The sequence below is a fragment of the Cimex lectularius genome, unplaced genomic scaffold (assembly GCF_000648675.2).
Source record: "Cimex lectularius strain Harlan isolate CLEC.00 unplaced genomic scaffold, Clec_2.1 scaffold50, whole genome shotgun sequence".
NCBI lineage: Eukaryota > Metazoa > Arthropoda > Insecta > Hemiptera > Cimicidae > Cimex > Cimex lectularius.
The window spans coordinates 1,553,356-1,566,095 of NW_019392716.1; the positions used below are offsets into that span (position 1 = coordinate 1,553,356).

The window sequence follows — 12,740 nt, forward strand, 5'->3', positions numbered from 1 at the left end:
CCCGATACATTGCTTGAAATTTTAGACTCGGGTGTGATGTAAAGTTGAGGTCTCTCTACTTTACACCACACCATCCCCGTCATACAATAATTTATTTTTTTTATAGCGTGATTGGTTCAAGATAAATTCAACCGGGCCATCAAAAAAAGACGTCCTGTAAACAAAAAAAATTACCAAAAAAACGGCTTAAAACTATATTAATGAAAATTTAGATCATTAACTGTTTTATTAAATACATAAAATAAAAAAAGGCCATAATTTTCCTAGCCAAAGTACATAATGCCATTCACGACTTACTTTTCTCTTTTATGGAATATTCATCATTTTCATAACTAAAGCTCACAAACCTTCCAACCACATATCTTCCCACAGACCAATCAGACTTCTTTGTTGACGTTGTCTTAGTTGTTATAAGGTATGTGGTCAATGAAAGATATTTTTAATTTTAAATCTTCGCCTAGCTTGTTACTTTACTGCACTCATTATTTAGAGATCATGAGATGCGATCTGGTGTGGTATAAAGTTGAGGTAGCGATCACTCTACTTTACCCCACACCATCCCAATCATAAAATAATTTTTTTTTTTGGTAGAGTAATTGATTCAAGAAAAATTCAGCCGGGCTATCTGAAAAGGACATCATGCATGCAATAAAAATAACCANCTTTGTTTATGTTGTTTGTTATTTTTTGATGTAAAGAATATTAAATGATTGTTTAACATCAATAAAACATTTTGTAGATTTATCGATATCGCAGATGACGTTGTCTTAGTTGTTATCAGGGATGTGGTCATTGAAAGATATTTTTAATTTTAAATCTTCGCCTAGCTTGTTACTTTACTGCACTCATTATTTAGAGATCATGAGATGCGATCTGGTGTGACATAAAGTTGAGGTACCAATCTTTCTACTTTACACCACACCTTCATACAATAAATTTTTTTTTAGCGTAATTGGTTCAAGAGCAATTCAGCCGGGCGATCTAAAAAAACGTCCTGTAAACAATAAAAATGACCAAAAGAACGGCTTAAAAACTATATTAATGAAAATTTAGGTCATTAACTGTTAGTGCACATTTTTGATTGTTGAACAATGGATGTCAATATAACTGGAAGGACAATTTCTTTTATTAAATACATAGAATAAAAAAAGCCCATAATTTTCTTAGCCACAGTATAATGCCACTCGACAAGTACTTTTTCTCTCTTATGGAATATTCATCATTTTCATTCCTAAAGCTCATAAACCTTCCAACCACAAATCTTCCTACAGTCCAATCAGCCTTCTTTCTGCAAAGTCCGAAATCCTCAAGGCTTCCTTTAAAGCGCTTAACCCCCCCCCCAGATACTTATAAAATCATTCCTTCTCACCAATTCGGCTTACGTCTTCATCATTCCATCATCAGCAAACCTTGATTTATTTTTGAGAGCGGGAAAGAGAGATTGATAGCATTTGCCTACGTCCGACGTCTTATAGGCTGATTGCCGTTGCCTTAATGAGATGATTTTATAATATCGTTTATGAGGATGGATATCTAGCAAATTCCTGTCTGTCGTAGAGTACTTTGTCAGCTTATCTACTGCCTCATTATGCCTCTTGAGAGACCTTCCACCCATCATAAAGCTACTTTTTTTCAATCTTTTATTGAAAAGTTGTGAATTTTATCAATTCAAGATATTCAAATTTTGCTTTTACTGTAAAGTTTTGGAGTTGGTAATATTAGTGGTACTACAAATACTAAGACAGTCCGTTAGAATGCATATCTTGTCTCCATCTAAACTGCTCAAAAATGAATAGGGATATTTGCACTTTATTTTTTGTTATTTATTTTTATTCCTAATATATTAAGTTTCATTAAATTAATCGATATATTCTTGTTAGTTGGATAAAACAAAATAGAAAATACAAACCAAAAATAAACAAATGGTAATCCTAATTTTTAATAAAGGGTTTACTTAAAAATAGTAAACACGAAGATTAGTCATTTTGTAACCAAACACGTTTTTTCGTTTTTCTCTATTTTAATCCAGTTGTATTTTCTTTAACAATGGAAAGACATCATCTTGATCCAGAAGATCGCAATATTATTGTGAGAATGAGTCATCGTTGTGACTGGCAAATGGATATCGCAGTCAGTTGGCGTTTCTCAGAACGTGGTCTCCCGGGCGATTCAGAGAGACTGAAAGTGCCAATTGGAGGCCTGGTAGTGGATCTCAGCGCATTCCGACTCTCGGGGAGGACAGAAATCTTGTCATTGCTGCAAGACGGAGAAAGAGCCCGTCACCAGCAACTCAGGAGAATATGGTGCAGCTAGCGCCTAGAGGAGAGCACCAGTTGGAATGCTGTTATGATTACTGATGAGTCACGTTTCTGCCTGTATAATGTTAGCAGGCGCCGAAGGGTCACCGAGAATAGGAGATGCTTCACGCCTCAGTTTGTGCTCCCTTCAGTACAGTTTGGAGGAGGTAGTATAATGTTCAGGTCTGGGATTAACACGGCAGGACTAACTGGACTCCATATTGTTGAAGGCAACCTCACCGCAGTCCGTTATGTCCAAGAAATTGTCGTAAAATACATCCCTCAAACCGTGGATTTTTCTATTTCTAGATGACAATGCCAGACGTTATAGAGGCAATGTTGTTCATCAATGTTTAGAAAACGTGGGAATTTCCCATCTGCCCCTTCCTCATTGTCTTCAGACCTCGATCCCATTGAGCACATGTATGCGTTGTAGAAAATGCTTTTCGATCACCATCCGCAGCCATTTGACCTGCAACAAATGAGTGTAGCGTTGCAACTTCTATGGAGTTAAATTCTTTAATAAAATAGTGACAACGTATGCCTAACAGGTGCTTAGAGGATGCATGTTTTAGATATCACAGGACATTATACTCGATATTAATTGTTTTAAAAAATTATTGGGTTCAATAAACAAAATTATGAAAGTAAAGCCTTTCATATTTTTATTTTTTAAATTCTCTTAATTAAATTTTCCTTAAATACAATAATTTCTATTACTACTACTATATGTCTTTATTGTTTAATGTATATACAAAGTTTACAGATCGGCTGTATATACTATAGAGCAAGAAAGACGTTCCTCGTGGTTTAAAACCATCTGAGGGAGTCTAGCACATAAACTTATATAACTAAAATCTCTCTTCTTAGTATTTACAAGTAATTATAATTAGTATTTACAAAAGGAATACATTCTTTCTTCAAAAATTTTAGTAATGAAATAATAGAGCATACTTTCTATTAAATTATAATGTAATTTATAATAAAAATAAAATAAAAATGCTAGGGAAAATGTATACTACAAAATGGGCAATATCCCAATTCTGTTTTGAGCAGTTTTGATTCTACATCAATGAATTCTGCAATATTCAAAGCTCGTAATTTAATTTCCAGGCTTGTTTTATTTACACAGCCATTATCTACTCCATATCTTCGAATAAATATATTAAACGTCACTCTCTCATATTTCGTCATTGTGTATCCAATTTTGCTACAAGTTATCCCTGAAAAAAGTTTAATTTTGCTATGACTATATAAAAAAGAAGAACTTAATTAAAAATGATTATGCAAAATGAATAAATTGTTTAGATAAGAATATGTGCATTTAATTGACGCCTGGGATGCAAAATGGACATATAAATTGGTAAATAAAAATTTCCGTATCCAGGTCTTTAATCTACAATGTAATATCAATATTTTGTTGGAAACATGACAGCTAAAAGGCGGTTTTATTGTTTTAAATTAATATTTTTCTAATATTTAAAATTAGTAGCTAATGAGTATACTTTCTTCCCTGCGAGTTTTGAAAGAATTTAAGAATCAAAACAAGTTAAATCTTGTTTGTTGCATATTCAGATTAATTTATATTAAACTTCATTTTAGCTAAGTGTGGGCCTTTTTGTACTATTATTTTATAATAATAATCATATTACCAATTTAGAATTTTTCGAATTACGAAAAGTTAAATAACAAAAGGAGCTGAAATGTTAAACCCGCAACACTTTCCAGTCTCGCCGATGTGCTGACCCTCAACGCCGTTTAACAATGATAATACGTTTTATTTTACGATGTGGACTCCATTATCAACATCACAATTGTAATAAAGCAATAAAATTCTAATAAATAATTGACTAAGTATATAAAAAATAACCCAAACCTCAGAAGAGAAGTGAAGAAATAATTCATATATAGCTTGGGGAGGCCTTAGGCCGTTTTTCAAACGGAGATAGATGGCAGAAGGAATTATGGGATAGGAGCTACTACGTACAGAAATAAACCAAAGAAAATAAATCCCAAAAACCCTCCGAAACGTAACTATCTTTTCGATGGGGATTGTGGCTATTGAACACTGTGGCATAGAAATCACAAAGCTGCGTATTATAACATAAAACAAGATCCATTCGGACGGCCAGGTGTGGTACCTTATCGGTAGTTAAATTCAGAGATGTTTGGGAATGTATCAAGTGTCAGTCGTTGGGTTAAACAAAAAAAAATACTGAGTTATGAATGTGAGTTTATTTCAGGACTCCCAGAAAAAGTAATTTCTTTATAGGACGATCGCAGAAACCAAGGCAGAATTACTAAACCGTGAATATTTCAGAGTTAGAATGGCAATAGGTACTGCAGACTTTGGAGAGATGTGTACAGATTCGCAGCAGGAGAAACAAGCCTGCGAAGGCCTTTGCAGGGTGAAATTTCTTCCCCTGTGAGAAGAACAGCCAAGGCTTGTAGGAAAATGAAGCATTTTTATTATGCTTCACAAAGAGCTCTAGCAACTTTTAGGGATTGAACAATTTTTTTTTATTATTTTACGCATGCCATGTATGGAGATACAGATTTGCATTGATACATCAATTTAATTATCTATACTGCTACGACACATTACATCTCTGATTTGCTCTCCAAAGTCAGTTTCACCTTCCTATTTTTTTGTTTTATTTTATTTACTTTCAATTAAGTACTTTGTATTGCTTTGTTAGTTTTTAAAACCTTCTAGTTCTTTTTAATTTTTTCTTTTCTTTACATTTTTTTTTAAATTTCCATATTGGTTTTTATGATACCGGCAACAATCCCCGGCAGACGGTTATATATACTAATAATTTTTTTGTAGTAGACTTTTTTCTTTTGTTGTCAATAAAAGTATCTATCTATCAATAATAACTACCAATATTGTGACATAATTTTAAAGGATGTTATTCAAAACTTGAAAAGTCTGAATGGCTGAATGGAATGAATGTATGAAGCGTATTTGAAAGAAAAGAAAATCGCTCAGTTCCTTCGCCAAGCTTCCGAGGAATATATCGTCAGAAATTTGAAACAATTCAAGTTGAGTTAACCATTATATTTCACGTTGATTCACAAAATCGACAAAAACAAAACATCTACGGTACTTAAAGAAACGTACTAATTCATATATTTCACTCTCAGGTGTAAATCGAAACCAATGGCATTGCGATAAAAATGCTATTAAAAGGATTTACTATATTTATCCGGAAGGACATTGTAAATAACAGTGACCTTTGGGTAATCCAAGAATATCCTAAAAAAGACTAAAATTAAATTAATTAACAATCTAGGTGTATTTACATAAGATTTATTTTAACTCCCGGTTCGAGCCGGCTCGCGTGATCATCCTGGAAAATATCGCTCACTTAATCCGACTCTTTCCCTGAACTTTGCCGTTTTCAAGCCGATCTCATTCCTTTTAATCACATCGCGGTGAAGATAATTTCGCAAGAAAACAACTGACGATTTTGACATAAATGAATGCATTTAGTCAACATACCTCCAAATTTAAGTATACTGAATGAAGTCGCATCGTTTTGTATTATCCAAACTTTAATCTGCCTTGAGTAATGTAAGAAATAACACACAAATTAACATCTGATTGATTTAATTTATTCCAGTACTTCTGTATGTCACTCCTTTTATCTTCCCTTTCTCCTTCTCACCCTACTTCTACCTTCGCTCAAGCTTTCTGCTTCTCTCCTTACCCTACCCTCTCTCAATCGCTCTTTCTCACACTCTCTCTATCCCTCACTCCCTCTCACTCTTTTCCCTTATTCCCCTCTCTCTCTCATTTTCTTTCTATGTGTTGAGCGTTGACTCTGCGACTCATGATTCGAACATCGAGTGATCTCTCAGCGGCCGGGGCAATTAAAAATCTTGACTCAAGTTCATGAATGTTGGAGGTTGCTTGGATAGGATTATCGTATCATACGCATCAATGTTGGGAGTAGAATGTTTACGGAAATTTTCAGCATAAATGGTTAATTTGAAATAATTTTTGTCAATGTTCAAGAAATATTCAAGAAATAAATGTGTAAAAAGTAATAAGACATAAGTAAATTTAATTCAGGATGTTTCGTATTTCGGCTGAAAAGCTGAAAATAAAATCATTGTGACAATAAAATAACTATAATTAATAATTAAGAAAATTCGAAAGGTGGAAAAAATTATAAATATAGATTTTGTCATTTACCATTTATAAATTGTATTGAGGCGTCCAACTCTCCGCCAACAAAAATTGTAACCATTTTCATAAACAGGCGATACATTTTTTGTGATGTTGAAAATTATATCTGTTATTCTGACTAAACAAAAATGTCTAAAGAGGTTTGTCTATTGGACTAAAACAAAAATTATGCAGGTCTTGAAAAGGCAGTCAAAACTATTTTTAATTTTTATCAAAGAAAGAAAATATAGTTGAAATATTTTCCGTCAAAATGTACACATCTTTGCCAAAGTGTAATAAGCGTTTTTATTCCGCTGATATAAAAATCATTATTTCGAATCTTGTCTTGGAAAGCGTTTTAGGCTTTACCGCTTTCTCTAAAAATTTTGCCCGTCAAGAAGTGATAAAAATTCCTAAAAAAAGTGTAAGTCTGTAAACGTGAGGTAGGGTGAATATCCTAAGTCCTTAAGTTTCCACAAGGTTGACATTGCGACATGTGGCCTGGCGTTATCGTGAACGGACAAAGACGGTGCATTTTCCCGTGCGTTTTGACGATTTCTTGGCAATACTTCTCATCTGTGATAGTTTCACCATAATTCAGGAAATCATAATAAACAACCCCAGCAGTACACCACCAAACAGTCACCATAACCTTTTTTGGGTGGTTATTTCGGAAAGTGTTTTGGCTCTTCATCCTTGTCCAACCACTGACCTGTACGCCTCTTGTTATCGTGAAGAATCCATTTCCCATCGCAAGTGATGATTCGAACATTTTGGTAGGGCAACAGAAATTTCAAAGCTTCGATTTCTTTGGGCTTCGGTTAATTAGTGCTGTACCGATTGTTCGAGCTTCTTTACTTGACCAATTTGCTCCAGATGGCGAACAACGGTTGAGTGGTCAACACCAATCTCTTCCGCAATTTTCCGCGTTGTCTTACGTGAATTTCCTTCAATCAACGTTTTGAATTAGTCGTCCACAGCGGAAAGCCTTCCCTGATCGAAATCAACCAAGACGAAATCTGAAACCATCGTTGCACTGTGCATTCGCTAGATCTTTCCTTCCCCTAAACGGTACAAATAAATTTGTCGAAAATCTAGTTTGAACATATTTTATTTCACAGGACCTCACTCGTATAATATTCAATACAAACTAAAATGTCTTGTATAAAAGATAACAGCTTAAAATATTTATTATAACCAATAAATTAGATTTGAGGATTTAGCTTTGCTTGACAAGCACGTGAGAAAATAAAACAAATTTTCAAAACTTGCATTAATTTTGCCCCAACCCAATAGCTAAACGAATGTTCAAAATATAATTTTATCCGCTGGCTCATTCGGCAAGAATAATTATATTTTAAAAAAACCATAAATATTTTTCCCGGAATGTACTTCAGAATACGTCATCGGCAGATTGGAAATATTGGTTTATTCCCATATTCGTGTTTCAGACGTTTCGATCCGAGAATAAATTGTAATCTTTTCTCAATTGTTCTTTGCGTTTTTGTAAGAGACGTTTTACACCGACGCATTTACGTCAATTTTGTTTTGAACGAGGGGACAAAAACAACTTACATAACACTCGGTTCGGCGATCCCATCTGAGATGATCGGGGGGGGGGCGTAGGCGGACGGAGAAAAGATCTACACGTGACGAGAGGATGTGACATGGATAAGCTCTCTTGGGACTTCCTGTTATCGGGTCGGAAAGTGATTGATGAACGCCAGGCTTCGAACTTACCAAGCTAATACGACGACTTCCTCGATTTCAAAGTGGTTGTTTGCACATCCCGTATAACTTACATCTCTTTAAGATATATTACAGTCACTTTTCTCTAATACCCAAAAATATCACAAACCCCTTATTTGCTTAATTCTTATTATGGATTGGTTTTAATGGCCAGCAGTTATAATCTATTCCAAAAACAATTTTAAGAAAAATGTCTTACTTGAGATTTTTGAACAAGTCCCCAATTTACAAAAATAAAACAGAATCTTTTTACTCTTAATATATATATCTTAGTAGTTAAGTAAATGCTGCTCAAAAATGAATGGGGATATTTGTAATTTATTCTTATTTTATTAAATTTACTGATATATTCCTAGTAGTTGGAGAAAACAAAATAGAAAATACAAACCAAAAACTAACAAATATTAATCCTCATTTTTAATAAAGGATTTACTTAAGAATTGTAAACATGAAGATTGACTCGTAGTGGATCTCAGTGCATTACGACGCTCGGGGAGGTCAGAAATATTGTCAATGCTGCAAGAACCTTTTTACAGTGCCCGTAGATCCTTAATGAAGTAGAAGGTGATTTGGCAATGGCTTTATCGACACAAACGATTACGACTCACATTGGCCTTCCATCGTATTGAGACGACCTGCAGCAAAAGCCCGCCACCAGCTACTCAGGAGAATTTGGTGCAGCGAGCGCCTAGCAGAGAACATCAGTTGGAATGCTGTTATATTTACTGATGAGACGCGTTTCTGTCTATTATATTGATATATAGTGATAGCAGGCGCCAAAGGGTCACGGAGAACAGGGGATGCTATAATGTTCCAGTTCGTCCTTTTTTCAGTGCAGTGCAGTTTGGAGGAGGCGTAATGGCCTGGGCTGGGATTTACACTGGATGACAAACTAAACTCCATATCGTTGAATACAACCTCACCCTAGTCCGTTATGCCCAAGAAATTATCGTGGAATAAATCCCTCAAACCATGGATTTTCTATTTCTGGATGACAATGCCAGACGTTAAAGAGGCAGTGTTGTTCATCAATGTTTAGAAAACATGGTAATTTTCCATCTGTCCCTTCTCCCATTGTCTCCAGAATCCCATTGAGCACATGTGGGCTGCGTTGTAGAAAAGGCTTTCCGATCACCATCCGCAGCCAGTTGACCTGCAACAACTGACTGCAGCGTTGCAACATCTATGGAGAGAAATTCCTTAAAAAATTAGTGACAACGTTATTAACAGTATGTTTAACATGTTCACGGAGGTTTTGTTTGTGTATTTTGTCTCCAACTAAACTGCTCAAAAATAAAGAGGGATATTTGTAATTTATTCTTATTTAATTAATTTTAATCAAATTAACCGATATATTTTGTTAGTTGAATAACGCAAAATAGAAAATACAAACTAACAAAACAAACGAATAGTAATCCTCATTTTTAATAACGGATTCAATGGTTATAATTTAATTTCAAGTCTTGTTTTATTTACGCAGCCATTATCTATTCAATATCTTTGACTAAATATATTTAATAGCACTCTTTCGCATTTCGTCATTGTGTACACCATTTTGCTGCTGCTATCCCTGCAAAAAGTTTAATTTTGCTATGACATATATAAAAAAAGAAAAAAGGTAATTAATAATGATTATGCAAAATGAGTAAGTGGTTGAGTAAGGAATATTTTATTTTTTATTTATTTACAGTCCAAACAGGTCAGGTACCCAAGCATAGGACAGTCAAGCAACACAACAAAACAATCATTACAATTAAAAAAAGGATATAAAAATAAAAATAGCAGCAAAGAAGCGCTTACACTTTTAACAACAAATCAATATTATAAATAGATTAATAAATAGTACAACAAAAGTAATAAATAAATCCTCAATTATATTTTGAAGCACGTTCAATATTTTTTTTAAAGATCTAAAGGGACGAGGGGAAGGGGTCCGCACTGATAACGAATTTATTTAAGTAATGCACAGCTGTGGAGATTGAAGTCTGTAACCCTTATTTCGTCCTTTTTTAATATATGATTATATAAATATGTGATTTTAACTGACGCCTGGGATTCGCAATGGAAATGTAAATTGCGGAATAAAATTTTTCTTATACAGATATGTCTTTTAATCTATAATTTACTATCAACGTTTTGTTGGAATCATGACAGCCAAAAGGCGGTTTTATTGTAATAACTTAATACTCTTCTAATATTTAAAAATATTAGATTATGAATATAATTTCATCCGAGCAAATTTTGAAAGAATTTGAGAAACAAATTAAATCTTATTTATTGTATATTCAGATTAATTTTATTACTCTTAATTTTATTAAGTCGGGCCTGTTTTTACTATTATTTTATTATAATAATGACATTACCATTTTGGTACTTTTTCGACTTAAGTAAAAGTAAAATAACAAAAGGGGCTGAAATGCTAAACCCGCAACACTTGCAAGTCTCCCCGATGTGTTGACTCTCAACGCCGTTTAACAATGAAAAATAATACTTTTTATTTTATGATGTAAACTCCATTATCAACATCAAAATTGCAATAAAACAATAAAATTCTGTTAAATAAGTAATTAAGTATATAAAAAATAACGTAAATCTAAGAAGGGACGTAAAGAAATAATTCATATATGGCTTGAGGAGGCCTTAAACTTACGTTATTGAAATTCCTAATGAAATTAGAAGACAACCTTATTAACAGTATGCTTTACATGTACACAGAGGTTTTAGTTAACAGAGGACATCATACATGGTGTTAATTGTTTAAAAAAATTATTGTGTCCGATAAACAAAATTATGGAATTAAAACCTTTCATTTTGTTATTTTTGAAAACCCCTTGATTAAATTTTCCTTCACTAAAAACATAATGTTAACATAATGTTAAATAAATATTACTGCAATTTATAATAAAAATAAAATAAAAGTGCTAGGGAAAGTAAATACTACAAAATGGGCAATATCACTATTCATTTTTGAGCAGTTTATATAAAACGAATCAATTAAGTAAAGTTTAGTTTTAATTTTATCGTTGAGTGTAGTATCAGCTTTCATAATAAATAATGAAATAAAGAAATCAGGGATGAAGCCATTTAGGTGAAAAAAACCACTTCGTTTTCTGCTTTCGAGCTTTCGCCTGTATTTAACGCCTTCCTCAGGACACTATTTGATTACAATCAATGTTACGCTACAATTTACAAATATAAAATTATAATAATAAATCAACAACTTACTTGAAAAATTATTTTAAAAAACTTAACAATCAATTCGGACATGTGTCCAAATAGAAGGGGTCGGATAAGTCAACCCAGACCACCTGGAGAGATATTTACCTGTTATCATTCCCACACAACAATGATGCCAATGACTTACAAATTGTCCTAAAGTGATTTTCTTTGGTTACAGAGATTTATCAAACAAACAATTCACATATAATAATTACCTATTCATCACTAAATCTGTGAAAGTTCCAGTCTACTATTTTATTTATTTATTAATAGGAATATTCCCAAAGCAGTGTAGTATGTGTACAGATAAATACCATACATTGATGAGTATTAAACAAATATAATGCAATATATACATTGGATATTATGTACTAAACCCATAACAAACCAAAAATTATTTTATAAATAGAACTAATTTCACTATTAATGAGTAGAATCTAGAGATTTGTACTTACCTTCATATTCGTGAGTCCATCCATCTGACTCGTATCATTCATATTATATAAGTAATAAAGTTAAAGCAATAATATAATTACCAGTATAACGAAAGCGTATTAATTTTGAGCTTCCGTTGTTTTCTGGAGCGCGATTTCACGCTATCTCCTTCTCTCCCTCTCTCTCACCTACCTTTTTCTTTTCCTTACTAAAACTTATTGCCCACTAATTACTATTTGCCTTTGATGTTGACCTGAAGCACGAACATGAACAAAAACAATTCTAAAATACAAATATTGATATTCTCACGTGGTTTTTAAGCCAAATTGTACGCCCCGTTGAATCAGCAATCCACTAGTTTACGTGCTCTTCTGCGGTAAATAAAACCGCAATTTTGTGGATCGTAAATCGAGCGTTTGAAGAGACAAATGGAGCCGGAGAAACGAAGGTCAAAGTTCGCCTTCAATGGGGTCAGAGTCTTCACACGTAGATTGCCAATCCAGACGTCCTTCTTTTTTGACAAATCCGACAATAACGGATAGATCCTTGTTTTATTTGAAATTTAATTCCACCAATGATTGTCTTTAATTATTAATAAATTTTAATTCTTGATTTTTAATCCACTAAAAAGATTCTCAGATTGCAAAAATGATCAAAATTCTTTTAAAAACTCCTCTAGAAAATTTAATCTTAAAAGCTTGAAATCTTTTGGTACATAAATCAAATATGTCTTATCTTCTCACCCCTCTGTCGGCACACAGGTTTAAAAAAAGTGAATATAGGTTAAAACCTTAAAGATAGAGCTATTGATTTAAGTGACCATAGATTTCCTGGTTCGAACAAATGGATATCCATTGTCATTAATT

At 33.3% G+C, this 12,740-nt stretch overlaps 1 protein-coding gene across 4 annotated transcripts in view; it reads left to right on the plus strand.

Annotated features, from left to right (window-relative positions):
- LOC106664272 (acetylcholinesterase-like) overlaps positions 1 to 12,740 on the plus strand; it is a 138,895-nt gene that overhangs the window by 79,969 nt on the left and 46,186 nt on the right.